Here is a 15,179-nt window from a genome sequence, read left to right as displayed (position 1 = left end):
CCAGTCACTGCTTAGGGCTACATCAAGAGGAAACAGAACGTAGAGATAGAACGTGAAACTACTTTGTTGTGTCAAGTTTCAAGAAGCTAGCACAAACCGTGTTGGATTTAGAGTTCCAAATACATCTATCAATATAGGAGAAAACAGAGTGAAACCTAAAAATTCAAACTGTTACTGGAAATAAACGCTTCAACATAGAAGAATGAAATTTGGGGAACCAAGTCGCCTTAGGGTACTGATCATTACCTGAAAGTATCATCCATTTTTTGTGAAAAAATATTTGCTGAGATTTCTGGAGATTCGTAATTTTTGGAAGCTTGGCAACCCCTTCCCATGAAAGTGTTTCTCGCCAGTCACTGCTTAGGGCTACATCAAGAGGAAACAAAACGTAGAGATAGAACATGAAACTACTTTGTTGTGTCAAGTTTCAAGAAGCTAGCACAAACCGTGTTGGATTTAGAGTTCCAAATACATCTATCAATATAGGAGAAAACAGAGTGAAACCTAAAAATTCAAACTGTTACTGGAAATGAACGCTTCAACATAGAAGAACGATATTTGGGGAACCAAGTCGCCTTAGTGTACTGATCATTACCTGAAAGTATCATCCAGTTTGGGTGAAAAAATATTTGCTGAGATTTCTGGAGATTCGTAATTTTTGGAAGCTTGGCAACCCCTTCCCATGAAAGTGTTTCTCGGCAGTCACTGCTTAGGGCTACATCAAGAGGAAACAAAACGTAGAGACAGAACGTGAAACTACTTTGTTGTGTCAAGTTTCAAGAAGCTAGCACAAACCGTGTTGGATTTAGAGTTCCAAATACATCTATCAATATAGGAGAAAACAGAGTGAAACCTAAAAATTCAAACTGTTACTGGAAATGAACGCTTCAACATAGAAGAACGAAATTTGGGGAACCAAGTTGCCTTAGTGTACTGATCATTACCTGAAAGTATCATCTAGTTTGGGTGAAAAAATGTTTGCTGAGATTTCTGGAGATTCGTAATTTTTGGAAGCGTGGAAACCCCTTCCCATGAAAGTGTTTCTCGCCAGTTACTGCTTAGGGCTACATCAAGAGGAAACAAAACGTAGATATAGAACGTGAAACTACTTTGTTGTGTCAAGTTTCAAGATGCTAGAACAAACCGTGTTGGATTTAGAGTTCCAAATACATCTATCAATATAGGAGAAAACAGAGTGAAACCTAAAAATTCAAACTGTTACTGGAAATGAACGCTTCAACATAGAAGAACGAAATTTGGGGAACCAAGTCGCCTTACGGTACTGATCATTACCTGAAAGTATCATCCAGTTTGGGTGAAAAAATGTTTGCTGAGATTTCTGGAGATTCGCAATTTTTGGAAGCTTGGCAACCCCATTCCTTGAAAGGGTTTCTCGCCAGTCACTGCTTAGGGCTACATCAAGAGGAAACAGAACGTAGAGATAGAACGTGAAACTACTTTGTTGTGTCAAGTTTCAAGAAGCTAGCACAAACCGTGTTGGATTTAGAGTTCCAAATACATCTATCAATATAGGAGAAAACAGAGTGAAACCTAAAAATTCAAACTGTTACTGGAAATGAACGCTTCAACATAGAAGAACGAAATTTGGGGAACCAAGTCGCCTTAGGGTACTGATCATTACCTGAAAGTATCATCCAGTTTGGGTGAAAAAATGTTTGCTGAGATTTCTGGAGATTCGTAATTTTTGGAAGCTTGGCAACCCCTTCCCATGAAAGTGTTTCTCGCCAGTCACTGCTTAGGGCTACATCAAGAGGAAACAAAACGTAGAGATAGAACGTGAAACTACTTTGTTGTGTCAAGTTTCAAGAAGCTAGCACAAACCGTGTTGGATTTAGAGTTCCAAATACATCTATCAATATAGGAGAAAACAGAGTGAAACCTAAAAATTCAAACTGTTACTGGAAATGAACGCTTCAACATAGAAGAACGAAATTTGGGGAACCAAGTCGCCTTAGTGTACTGATCATTACCTGAAAGTATCATCAAGTTTGGGTGAAAAAATATTTGCTGAGATTTCTGGAGATTCGTAATTTTTGGAAGCTTGGCAACCCCGTTCCTTGCAAGGGTTTCTCGCCAGTCACTGCTTAGGGCTACATCAAGAGGAAACAGAACGTAGAGATAGAACGTGAAACTACTTTGTTGTGTCAAGTTTCAAGAAGCTAGCACAAACCGCGTTGGATTTAGAGTTCCAAATACATCTATCAATATAGGAGAAAACAGAGTGAAACCTAAAAATTCAAACTGTTACTGGAAATAAACGCTTCAACATAGAAGAACGAAATTTGGGGAACCAAGTCGCCTTAGGGTACTGATCATTACCTGAAAGTATCATCCAGTTTGGGTGAAAAAATATTTGCTGAGATTTCTGGAGATTCGTAATTTTTGGAAGCTTGGCAACCCCTTCCCATGAAAGTGTTTCTCGCCAGTCACTGCTTAGGGCTACATCAAGAGGAAACAAAACGTAGAGATAGAACATGAAACTACTTTGTTGTGACAAGTTTCAAGAAGCTAGCACAAACCGTGTTGGATTTAGAGTTCCAAATACATCTATCAATATAGGAGAAAACACAGTGAAACCTAAAAATTCAAACTGTTACTGGAAATGAACGCTTCAACATAGAAGAACGAAATTTGGGGAACCAAGTCGCCTTAGGGTACTGATCATTACCTGAAAGTATCATCCAGTTTGGGTGAAAAAATGTTTGCTGAGATTTCTGGAGATTCGTAATTTTTGGAAGCTTGGCAACCCCTTCCCATGAAAGTGTTTCTCGCCAGTCACTGCTTAGGGCTACATCAAGAGGAAACAAAACGTAGAGATAGAACATGAAACTACTTTGTTGTGTCAAGTTTCAAGAAGCTAGCACAAACCGTGTTGGATTTAGAGTTCCAAATACATCTATCAATATAGGAGAAAACAGAGTGAAACCTAAAAATTCAAACTGTTACTGGAAATGAACGCTTCAACATAGAAGAACGAAATTTGGGGAACCACGTCGCCTTAGTGTACTGATCATTACCTGAAAGTATCATCCAGTTTGGGTGAAAAAATATTTGCTGAGATTTCTGGAGATTCGTAATTTTGGGAAGCTTGGCAACCCCTTCCCATGAAAGTGTTTCTCGCCAGTCACTGCTTAGGGCTACATCAAGAGGAAACAAAACGTAGAGATAGAACGTGAAACTACTTTGTTGTGTCAAGTTTCAAGAAGCTAGCACAAACCGTGTTGGATTTAGAGTTCCAAATACATCTATCAATATAGGAGAAAACAGAGTGAAACCTAAAAATTCAAACTGTTACTGGAAATGAACGCTTCAACATAGAAGAACGAAATTTGGGGAACCAAGTCGCCTTAGGGTACTGATCATTAACTGAAAGTATCATCCAATTTGGGTGAAAAAATGTTTGCTGAGATTTCTGGAGATTCGTGATTTTTGGAAGCTTGGCAACCCCTTCCCATGAAAGTGTTTCTCGCCAGTCACTGCTTAGGGCTACATCAAGAGGAAACAAAACGTAGAGATAGAACGTGAAACTACTTTGTTGTGTCAAGTTTCAAGAAGCTAGCACAAACCGTGTTGGTTTTAGAGTTCCAAATACATCTATCAATATAGGAGAAAACAGAGTGAAACCTAAAAATTCAAACTGTTACTGGAAATGAACGCTTCAACATAGAAGAACGAAATTTGGGGAACCAAGTCGCCTAAGTGTACTGATCATTACCTGAAAGTATCATCCAGTTTGGGTGAAAAAAATATTTGCTGAGATTTCTGGAGATTCGTAATTTTGGGAAGCTTGGCAACCCCTTCCCATGAAAGTGTTTCTCGCCAGTCACTGCTTAGGGCTACATCAAGAGGAAACAAAACGTAGAGATAGAACGTGAAACTACTTTGTTATGTCAAGTTTCAAGAAGCTAGCACAAACCGTGTTGGATTTAGAGTTCCAAATACATCTATCAATATAGGAGAAAACAGAGTGAAACCTAAAAATTCAAACTGTTACTGGAAATGAACGCTTCAACATAGAAGAACGAAATTTGCGGAACCAAGTCGCCTTAGTGTACTGATCATTACCTGAAAGTATCATCCAGTTTGGGTGAAAAAATATTTGCTGAGATTTCTGGAGATTCGTAATTTTTGGAAGCTTGGCAACCCCTTCCCATGAAAGTGTTTCTCGCCAGTCACTGCTTAGGGCTACATCAAGAGGAAACAAAACGTAGAGATAGAACGTGAAACTACTTTGTTGTGTCAAGTTTCAAGAAGCTAGCACAAACCGTGTTGGTTTTAGAGTTCCAAATACATCTATCAATATAGGAGAAAACAGAGTGAAACATAAAAATTCAACCTGTTACTGGAAATGAACGCTTCAACATAGAAGAACGAAATTTGGGGAACCAAGTCACCTTAGTGTACTGATCATTACCTGAAAGTATCATCCAGTTTGGGTGAAAAAAATATTTGCTGAGATTTCTGGAGATTCGTAATTTTTGGAAGCTTGGCAACCCCTTCCCATGAAAGTGTTTCTCGCCAGTCACTGCTTAGGGCTACATCAAGAGGAAACAAAACGTAGAGATAGAACGTGAAACTACTTTGTTGTTTCAAGTTGCAAGAAGCTAGCACAAACCGTGTTGGATTTAGAGTTCCAAACACATCTATCAATATAGGAGAAAACAGAGTGAAACCTAAAAATTCAAACTGTTACTGGAAATGAACGCTTCAACATAGAAGAACGAAATTTGGGGAACCAAGTCGCCTTAGTGTACTAATCATTACCTGAAAGTATCATCCAGTTTGGGTGAAAAAATATTTGCTGAGATTTCTGGAGATTCGTAATTTTTGGAAGCTTGGCAACCCCTTCCCATGAAAGTGTTTCTCGCCAGTCACTGCTTAGGGCTACATCAAGAGGAAACAAAACGTAGAGATAGAACGTGAAACTACTTTGTTGTGTCAAGTTTCAAGAAGCTAGCACAAACCGTGTTGGATTTAGAGTTCCAAATACATCTATCAATATAGGAGAAAACAGAGTGAAACCTAAAAATTCAAACTGTTACTGGAAATGAACGCTTCAACATAGAAGAACGAAATTTGGGGAACCAAGTCGCCTTAGTGTACTGATCATTACCTGAAAGTATCATCCAGTTTGGGTGAAAAAATATTTGCTGAGATTTCTGGAGATTCGTAATTTTGGGAAGCTTGGCAACCCCTTCCCATGAAAGTGTTTCTCGCCAGTCACTGCTTAGGGCTACATCAAGAGGAAACAAAACGTAGAGATAGAACATGAAACTACTTTGTTGTGTCAAGTTTCAAGAAGCTAGCACAAACCGTGTTGGATTTAGAGTTCCAAATACATCTATCAATATAGGAGAAAACAGAGTGAAACCTAAACATTCAAACTGTTACTGGAAATGAACGCTTCAACATAGAAGAACGAAATTTGGGGAACCAAGTCGCCTTAGTGTACTGATCATTACCTGAAAGTATCATCCAGTTTGGGTGAAAAAATATTTGCTGAGATTTCTGGAGATTCGTAATTTTTGGAAGCTTGGCAACCACGTTCCTTGAAAGGGTTTCTCGCCAGTCACTGCTTAGGGCTACATCAAGAGGAAACAGAACGTAGAGATAGAACGTGAAACTACATTGTTGTGTCAAGTTTCAAGAAGCTAGCACAAACCGTGTTGGATTTAGAGTTCCAAATACATCTATCAATATAGGAGAAAACAGAGTGAAACCTAAAAATTCAAACTGTTACTGGAATTAAACGCTTCAACATAGAAGAACGAAATTTGGGGAACCAAGTCGCCTTAGGGTACTGATCATTACCTGAAAGTATCATCCAGTTTGGGTGAAAAAATATTTGCTGAGATTTCTGGAGATTCGTAATTTTTGGAAGCTTGGCAACCCCTTCCCATGAAAGTGTTTCTCGCCAGTCACTGCTTAGGGCTACATCAAGAGGAAAAAAAACGTAGAGATAGAACATGAAACTTCTTTGTTGTGTCAAGTTTCAAGAAGCTAGCACAAACCGTGTTGGATTTAGAGTTCCAAATATATCTATCAATATAGGAGAAAACAGAGTGAAACCTAAAAATTCAAACTGTTACTGGAAATAAACGCTTCAACATAGAATAACGAAATTTGGGAAACCAAGTCGCCTTAGGGTACTGATCATCCAGTTTGGGTGAAAAAATATTTGCTGAGATTTCTGGAGATTCGTAATTTTTGGAAGCTTGGCAACCCCTTCCCATGAAAGTGTTTCTCGCCAGTCACTGCTTAGGGCTACATCAAGAGGAAACAAAACGTAGAGATAGAACGTGAAACTACTTTGTTGTGTCAAGTTTCAAGAAGCTAGCACAAACCGTGTTGGATTTAGAGTTCCAAATACATCTATCAATATAGGAGAAAACAGAGTGAAACCTAAAAATTCAAACTGTTACTGGAAATGAACGCTTCAACATAGAAGAACGAAATTTGGGGAACCAAGTCGCCTTAGTGTACTAATCATTACCTGAAAGTATCATCCAGTTTGGGTGAAAAAATATTTGCTGAGATTTCTAGAGATTCGTAATTTTTGGAAGCTTGGCAACCCCTTCCCATGAAAGTGTTTCTCGCCAGTCACTGCTTAGGGCTACATCAAGAGGAAACAAAATGTAGAGATAGAACGTGAAACTACTTTGTTGTGTCAAGTTTCAAGAAGCTAGCACAAACCGTGTTGGATTTAGAGTTCCAAATACATCTATCAATATAGGAGAAAACAGAGTGAAACCTAAAAATTCAAACTGTTACTGGAAATGAACGCTTCAACATAGAAGAACGAAATTTGGGGAACCAAGTCGCCTTAGTGTACTGATCATTACCTGAAAGTATCATCCAGTTTGGGTGAAAAAATATTTGCTGAGATTTCTGGAGATTCGTAATTTTGGGAAGCTTGGCAACCCCTTCCCATTAAAGTGTTTCTCGCCAGTCACTGCTTAGGGCTACATCAAGAGGAAACAAAATGTAGAGATAGAACGTGAAACTACTTTGTTGTGTCAAGTTTCAAGAAACTAGCACAAACCGTGTTGGATTTAGAGTTCCAAATACATCTATCAATATAGGAGAAAACAGAGTGAAACCTAAAAATTCAAACTGTTACTGGAAATGAACGCTTCAACATAGAAGAACGAAATTTGGGGAACCAAGTCGCCTTAGTGTACTGATCATTACCTGAAAGTATCATCCAGTTTGGGTGAAAAAATATTTGCTGAGATTTCTGGAGATTCGTAATTTTGGGAGGCTTGGCAACCCCTTCCCATGAAAGTGTTTCTCGCCAGTCACTGCTTAGGGCTACATCAAGAGGAAACAAAACGTAGAGATAGAACGTGAAACTACTTTGTTGTGTCAAGTTTCAAGAATCTAGCACAAACCGTGTTGGATTTAGAGTTCCAAATACATTTATCAATATAGGAGAAAACAGAGTGAAACATAAAAATTCAACCTGTTACTGGAAATGAACGCTTCAACATAGAAGAACGAAATTTGGGGAACCAAGTCGCCTTAGTGTACTGATCATTACCTGGAAGTATCATCCAGTTTGGGTGAAAAAATATTTGCTGAGATTTCTGGAGATTCGTAATTTTTGGAAGCTTGGCAAACCCTTCCCATGAAAGGGTTTCTCGCCAGTCACTGGTTAGGGCTACATCAAGAGGAAACAAAACGTAGAGATAGAACGTGAAACTACTTTGTTGTGTCAAGTTTCAAGAAGCTAGCACAAACCGTGTTGGATTTAGAGTTCCAAATACATCTATCAATATAGGAGAAAACAGAGTGAAACCTAAAAATTCAAACTGTTACTGGAAATGAACGCTTCAACATAGAAGAACGAAATTTGGGGAACCAAGTCGCCTTAGTGTACTGATCATTACCTGAAAGTATCATCCAGTTTGGGTGAAAAAATATTTGCTGAGATTTCTGGAGATTCGTAATTTTTGGAAGCTTGGCAACCCCTTCCCATGAAAGTGTTTCTCGCCAGTCACTGCTTAGGGCTACATCAAGAGGAAACAAAACGTAGAGATAGAACGTGAAACTACTTTGTTGTGTCAAGTTTCAAGAAGCTAGCACAAACCGTGTTGGATTTAGAGTTCCAAATACATCTATCAATATAGGAGAAAACAGAGTGAAACCTAAAAATTCAAACTGTTACTGGAAATGAACGCTTCAACATAGAAGAACGAAATTTGGGGAACCAAGTCGCCTTAGTGTCCTGATCATTACCTGGAAGTATCATCCAGTTTGGGTGAAAAAATATTTGCTGAGATTTCTGGAGATTCGTAATTTTGGGAAGCTTGGCAACCCCTTCCCATGAAAGTGTTTCTCGCCAGGCACTGCTTAGGGCTACATCAAGAGGAAACAAAACGTAGAGATAGAACGTGAAACTACTTTGTTGTGTCAAGTTTCAAGAAGCTAGCACAAACCGTGTTGGTTTTAGAGTTCCAAATACATCTATCCATATAGGAGAAAACAGAGTGAAACCTAAAAATTCAAACTGTTACTGGAAATGAACGCTTCAACATAGAAGAACGAAATTTGGGGAACCAAGTCGCCTTAGTGTACTGATCATTACCTGAAAGTATCATCCAGTTTGGGTGAAAAAATATTTGCTGAGATTTCTGGAGTTTCGTAATTTTTGGAAGCTTGGCAACCCCTTCCCATGAAAGTGTTTCTCGCCAGTCACTGCTTAGGGCTACATCAAGAGGAAACAAAACGTAGAGATAGAACGTGAAACTACTTTGTTGTGTCAAGTTTCAAGAAGCTAGCACAAACCGTGTTGGATTTAGAGTTCCAAATACATCTATCAATATAGGAGAAAACAGAGTGAAACCTAAAAATTCAAACTGTTACTGGAAATGAACGCTTCAACATAGAAGAACGAAATTTGGGGAACCAAGTCGCCATAGTGTCCTGATCATTACCTGGAAGTATCATCCAGTTTGGGTGAAAAAATATTTGCTGAGATTTCTGGAGATTCGTAATTTTGGGAAGCTTGGCAACCCCTTCCCATGAAAGTGTTTCTCGCCAGGCACTGCTTAGGGCTACATCAAGAGGAAACAAAACGTAGAGATAGAACGTAAAACTACTTTGTTGTGTCAAGTTTCAAGAAGCTAGCACAAACCGTGTTGGTTTTAGAGTTCCAAATACATCTATCCATATAGGAGAAAACAGAGTGAAACCTAAAAATTCAAACTGTTACTGGAAATGAACGCTTCAACATAGAAGAACGAAATTTAGGGAACCAAGTCGCCTTAGTGTACTGATCATTACCTGAAAGTATCATCCAGTTTGGGTGAAAAAATATTTGCTGAGATTTCTGGAGATTCCTACTTTTTGGAAGCTTGGCAACCCCTTCCCATGAAAGTGTTTCTCGCCAGTCACTGCTTAGGGCTACATCAAGAGGAAACAAAACGTAGAGATAGAACATGAAACTACTTTGTTGTGTCAAGTTTCAAGAAGCTAGCACAAACCGTGTTGGATTTAGAGTTCCAAATACATCTATCAATATAGGAGAAAACAGAGTGAAACCTAAAAATTCAAACTGTTACTGGAAATGAACGCTTCAACATAGAAGAACGAAATTTGGGGAACCAAGTCGCCTTAGTGTACTGATCATTACCTGAAAGTATCATCCAGTTTGGGTGAAAAAATATTTGCTGAGATTTCTGGAGATTCGTACTTTTTGGAAGCTTGGCAACCCCTTCCCATGAAAGTGTTTCTCGCCAGTCACTGCTTAGGGCTACATCAAGAGGAAACAAAACGTAGAGATAGAACGTGAAACTACTTTGTTGTGTCAAGTTTCAAGAAGCTAGCACAAACCGTGTTGGATTTAGAGTTCCAAATACATCTATCAATATAGGAGAAAACAGAGTGAAACCTAAAAATTCAAACTGTTACTGGAAATGAACGCTTCAACATAGAAGAACGAAATTTGGGGAACCAAGTCACCTTAGTGTACTGATCATTACCCGAAAGTATCATCCAGTTTGGGTTAAAAAATATTTGCTGAGATTTCTGGAGATTCGTAATTTTTGGAAGCTTGGCAACCCCTTCCCATGAAAGTGTTTCTCGCCAGTCACTGCTTAGGGCTACATCAAGAGGAAACAAACCGTAGAGATAGAACGTGAAACTACTTTGTTGTGTCAAGTTTCAAGAAGCTAGCACAAACCGTGTTGGATTTAGAGTTCCAAATACATCTATCAATATAGGAGAAAACAGAGTGAAACCTAAAAATTCAAACTGTTACTGGAAATGAACGCTTCAACATAGAAGAACGAAATTTGGGGAAGCAAGTCGCCTTAGTGTACTGATCATTACCTGGAAGTATCATCCAGTTTGGGTGAAAAAATATTTGCTAAGATTTCTGGAGATTCGTAATTTTGGGAAGCTTGGCAACCCCTTCCCATGAAAGTGTTTTTCGCCAGGCACTGCTTAGGGCTACATCAAGAGGAAACAAAACGTAGAGATAGAACGTGAAACTACTTTGTTGTGTCAAGTTTCAAGAAGCTAGCACAAACCGTGTTGGATTTAGAGTTCCAAATACATCTATCAATATAGGAGAAAACAGAGTGAAACCTAAAAATTCAAACTGTTACTGGAAATGAACGCTTCAACATAGAAGAACGAAATTTGGGGAACCAAGTCGCCTTAGTGTACTGATCATTACCTGAAAGTATCATCCAGTTTGGGTGAAAAAATATTTGCTGAGATTTCTGGAGATTCGTACTTTTTGGAAGCTTGGCAACCCCTTCCCATGAAAGTGTTTCTCGCCAGTCACTGCTTAGGGCTACATCAAGAGGAAACAAAACGTAGAGATAGAACGTGAAACTACTTTGTTGTGTCAAGTTTCAAGAAGCTAGCACAAACCGTGTTGGATTTAGAGTTCCAAATACATCTATCAATATAGGAGAAAACAGAGTGAAACCTAAAAATTCAAACTGTTAATGGAAATGAACGCTTCAACATAGAAGAACGAAATTTGGGGAACCAAGTCACCTTAGTGTACTGATCATTACCCGAAAGTATCATCCAGTTTGGGTGAAAAAATATTTGCTGAGATTTCTGGAGTTTCGTAATTTTTGGAAGCTTGGCAACCCCTTCCCATGAAAGTGTTTCTCGCCAGTCACTGCTTAGGGCTACATCAAGAGGAAACAAAACGTAGAGATAGAACGTGAAACTACTTTGTTGTGTCAAGTTTCAAGAAGCTAGCACAAACCGTGTTGGATTTAGAGTTCCAAATACATCTATCAATATAGGAGAAAACAGAGTGAAACCTAAAAATTCAAACTGTTACTGGAAATGAACGCTTCAACATAGAAGAACGAAATTTGGGGAACCAAGTCGCCATAGTGTCCTGATCATTACCTGGAAGTATCATCCAGTTTGGGTGAAAAAATATTTGCTGAGATTTCTGGAGATTCGTAATTTTGGGAAGCTTGGCAACCCCTTCCCATGAAAGTGTTTCTCGCCAGGCACTGCTTAGGGCTACATCAAGAGGAAACAAAACGTAGAGATAGAACGTAAAACTACTTTGTTGTGTCAAGTTTCAAGAAGCTAGCACAAACCGTGTTGGTTTTAGAGTTCCAAATACATCTATCCATATAGGAGAAAACAGAGTGAAACCTAAAAATTCAAACTGTTACTGGAAATGAACGCTTCAACATAGAAGAACGAAATTTGGGGAACCAAGTCGCCTTAGTGTACTGATCATTACCTGAAAGTATCATCCAGTTTGGGTGAAAAAATATTTGCTGAGATTTCTGGAGATTCGTAATTTTGGGAAGCTTGGCAACCCCTTCCCATGAAAGTGTTTCTCGCCAGTCACTGCTTAGGGCTACATCAAGAGGAAACAAAACGTAGAGATAGAACATGAAACTACTTTGTTGTGTCAAGTTTCAAGAAGCTAGCACAAACCGTGTTGGATTTAGAGTTCCAAATACATCTATCAATATAGGAGAAAACAGAGTGAAACCTAAACATTCAAACTGTTACTGGAAATGAACGCTTCAACATAGAAGAACGAAATTTGGGGAACCAAGTCGCCTTAGTGTACTGATCATTACCTGAAAGTATCATCCAGTTTGGGTGAAAAAATATTTGCTGAGATTTCTGGAGATTCGTACTTTTTGGAAGCTTGGCAACCCCTTCCCATGAAAGTGTTTCTCGCCAGTCACTGCTTAGGGCTACATCAAGAGGAAACAAACCGTAGAGATAGAACGTGAAACTACTTTGTTGTGTCAAGTTTCAAGAAGCTAGCACAAACCGTGTTGGATTTAGAGTTCCAAATACATCTATCAATATAGGAGAAAACAGAGTGAAACCTAAAAATTCAAACTGTTACTGGAAATGAACGCTTCAACATAGAAGAACGAAATTTGGGGAAGCAAGTCGCCTTAGTGTACTGATCATTACCTGGAAGTATCATCCAGTTTGGGTGAAAAAATATTTGCTAAGATTTCTGGAGATTCGTAATTTTGGGAAGCTTGGCAACCCCTTCCCATGAAAGTGTTTCTCGCCAGTCACTGCTTAGGGCTACATCAAGAGGAAACAAAACGTAGAGATAGAACGTGAAACTACTTTGTTGTGTCAAGTTTCAAGAAGCTAGCACAAACCGTGTTGGATTTAGAGTTCCAAATACATCTATCAATATAGGAGAAAACAGAGTGAAACCTAAAAATTCAAACTGTTACTGGAAATGAACGCTTCAACATAGAAGAACGAAATTTGGGGAACCAAGTCACCTTAGTGTACTGATCATTACCCGAAAGTATCATCCAGTTTGGGTGAAAAATATTTGCTGAGATTTCTGGAGATTCGTAATTTTTGGAAGCTTGGCAACCCCTTCCCATGAAAGTGTTTCTCGCCAGGCACTGCTTAGGGCTACATCAAGAGGAAACAAAACGTAGAGATAGAACGTGAAACTACTTTGTTGTGTCAAGTTTCAAGAAGCTAGCACAAACCGTGTTGGATTTAGAGTTCCAAATACATCTATCAATATAGGAGAAAACAGAGTGAAACCTAAAAATTCAAACTGTTACTGGAAATGAACGCTTCAACATAGAAGAACGAAATTTGGGGAAGCAAGTCGCCTTAGTGTACTGATCATTACCTGAAAGTATCATCCAGTTTGGGTGAAAAAATATTTGCTGAGATTTCTGGAGATTCGTAATTTTGGGAAGCTTGGCAACCCCTTCCCATTAAAGTGTTTCTCGCCAGTCACTGCTTAGGGCTACATCAAGAGGAAACAAAATGTAGAGATAGAACGTGAAACTACTTTGTTGTGTCAAGTTTCAAGAAACTAGCACAAACCGTGTTGGATTTAGAGTTCCAAATACATCTATCAATATAGGAGAAAACAGAGTGAAACCTAAAAATTCAAACTGTTACTGGAAATGAACGCTTCAACATAGAAGAACGAAATTTGGGGAACCAAGTCGCCTTAGTGTACTGATCATTACCTGAAAGTATCATCCAGTTTGGGTGAAAAAATATTTGCTGAGATTTCTGGAGATTCGTAATTTTTGGAAGCGAGGAAACCCCTTCCCATGAAAGTGTTTCTCGAAAGTCACTGCTTAGGGCTACATCAAGAGGAAACAAAACGTAGAGATAGAACGTGAAACTACTTTGTTGTGTTAAGTTTCAAGAAGCTAGCACAAACCGTGTTGGATTTAGAGTTCCAAATACATCTATCAATATAAGAGAAAACAGAGAGAAACCTAAAAATTCAATCTGTTACTGGAAATGAACGCTTCAACATAGAAGAACGAAATTTGGGGAACCAAGTCGCCTTAGTGTACTGATCATTACCTGAATGTATCATCCAGTTTGGGTGAAAAAATATTTGCTGAGATTTCTGGAGATTCGTAATTTTGGGAGGCTTGGCAACCCCTTCCCATGAAAGTGTTTCTCGCCAGTCACTGCTTAGGGCTACATCAAGAGGAAACAAAACGTAGAGATAGAACGTGAAACTACTTTGTTGTGTCAAGTTTCAAGAATCTAGCACAAACCGTGTTGGATTTAGAGTTCCAAATACATTTATCAATATAGGAGAAAACAGAGTGAAACCTAAAAATTCAAACTGTTACTGGAAATGAACGCTTCAACATAGAAGAACGAAATTTGGGGAACCAAGTCGCCTTAGTGTACTGATCATTACCTGGAAGTATCATCCAGTTTGGGTGAAAAAATATTTGCTGAGATTTCTGGAGATTCGTAATTTTTGGAAGCTTGGCAAACCCTTCCCATGAAAGGGTTTCTCGCCAGTCACTGGTTAGGGCTACATCAAGAGGAAGCAAAACGTAGAGATAGAACGTGAAACTACTTTGTTGTGTCAAGTTTCAAGAAGCTAGCACAAACCGTGTTGGATTTAGAGTTCCAAATACATCTATCAATATAGGAGAAAACAGAGTGAAACCTAAAAATTCAAACTGTTACTGGAAATGAACGCTTCAACATAGAAGAACGAAATTTGGGGAACCAAGTCGCCTTAGTGTACTGATCATTACCTGAAAGTATCATCCAGTTTGGGTGAAAAAATATTTGCTGAGATTTCTGGAGTTTCGTAATTTTTGGAAGCTTGGCAACCCCTTCCCATGAAAGTGTTTCTCGCCAGTCACTGCTTAGGGCTACATCAAGAGGAAACAAAACGTAGAGATAGAACGTGAAACTACTTTGTTGTGTCAAGTTTCAAGAAGCTAGCACAAACCGTGTTGGATTTAGAGTTCCAAATACATCTATCAATATAGGAGAAAACAGAGTGAAAGCTAAAAATTCAAACTGTTACTGGAAATGAACGCTTCAACATAGAAGAACGAAATTTGGGGAACCAAGTCGCCTTAGTGTCCTGATCATTACCTGGAAGTATCATCCAGTTTGGGTGAAAAAAAATTTGCTGAGATTTCTGGAGATTCGTAATTTTGGGAAGCTTGGCAACCCCTTCCCATGAAAGTGTTTCTCGCCAGGCACTGCTTAGGGCTACATCAAGAGGAAACAAAACGTAGAGATAGAACGTGAAACTACTTTGTTGTGTCAAGTTTCAAGAAGCTAGCACAAACCGTGTTGGTTTTAGAGTTCCAAATACATCTATCCATATAGGAGAAAACAGAGTGAAACCTAAAAATTCAAACTGTTACTGGAAATGAACG

Source organism: Spermophilus citellus (genome assembly GCF_964194105.1).
Source record: "Spermophilus citellus genome assembly, chromosome: 2".
NCBI lineage: Eukaryota > Metazoa > Chordata > Mammalia > Rodentia > Sciuridae > Spermophilus > Spermophilus citellus.
This window is presented reverse-complemented; position numbering follows the sequence as displayed.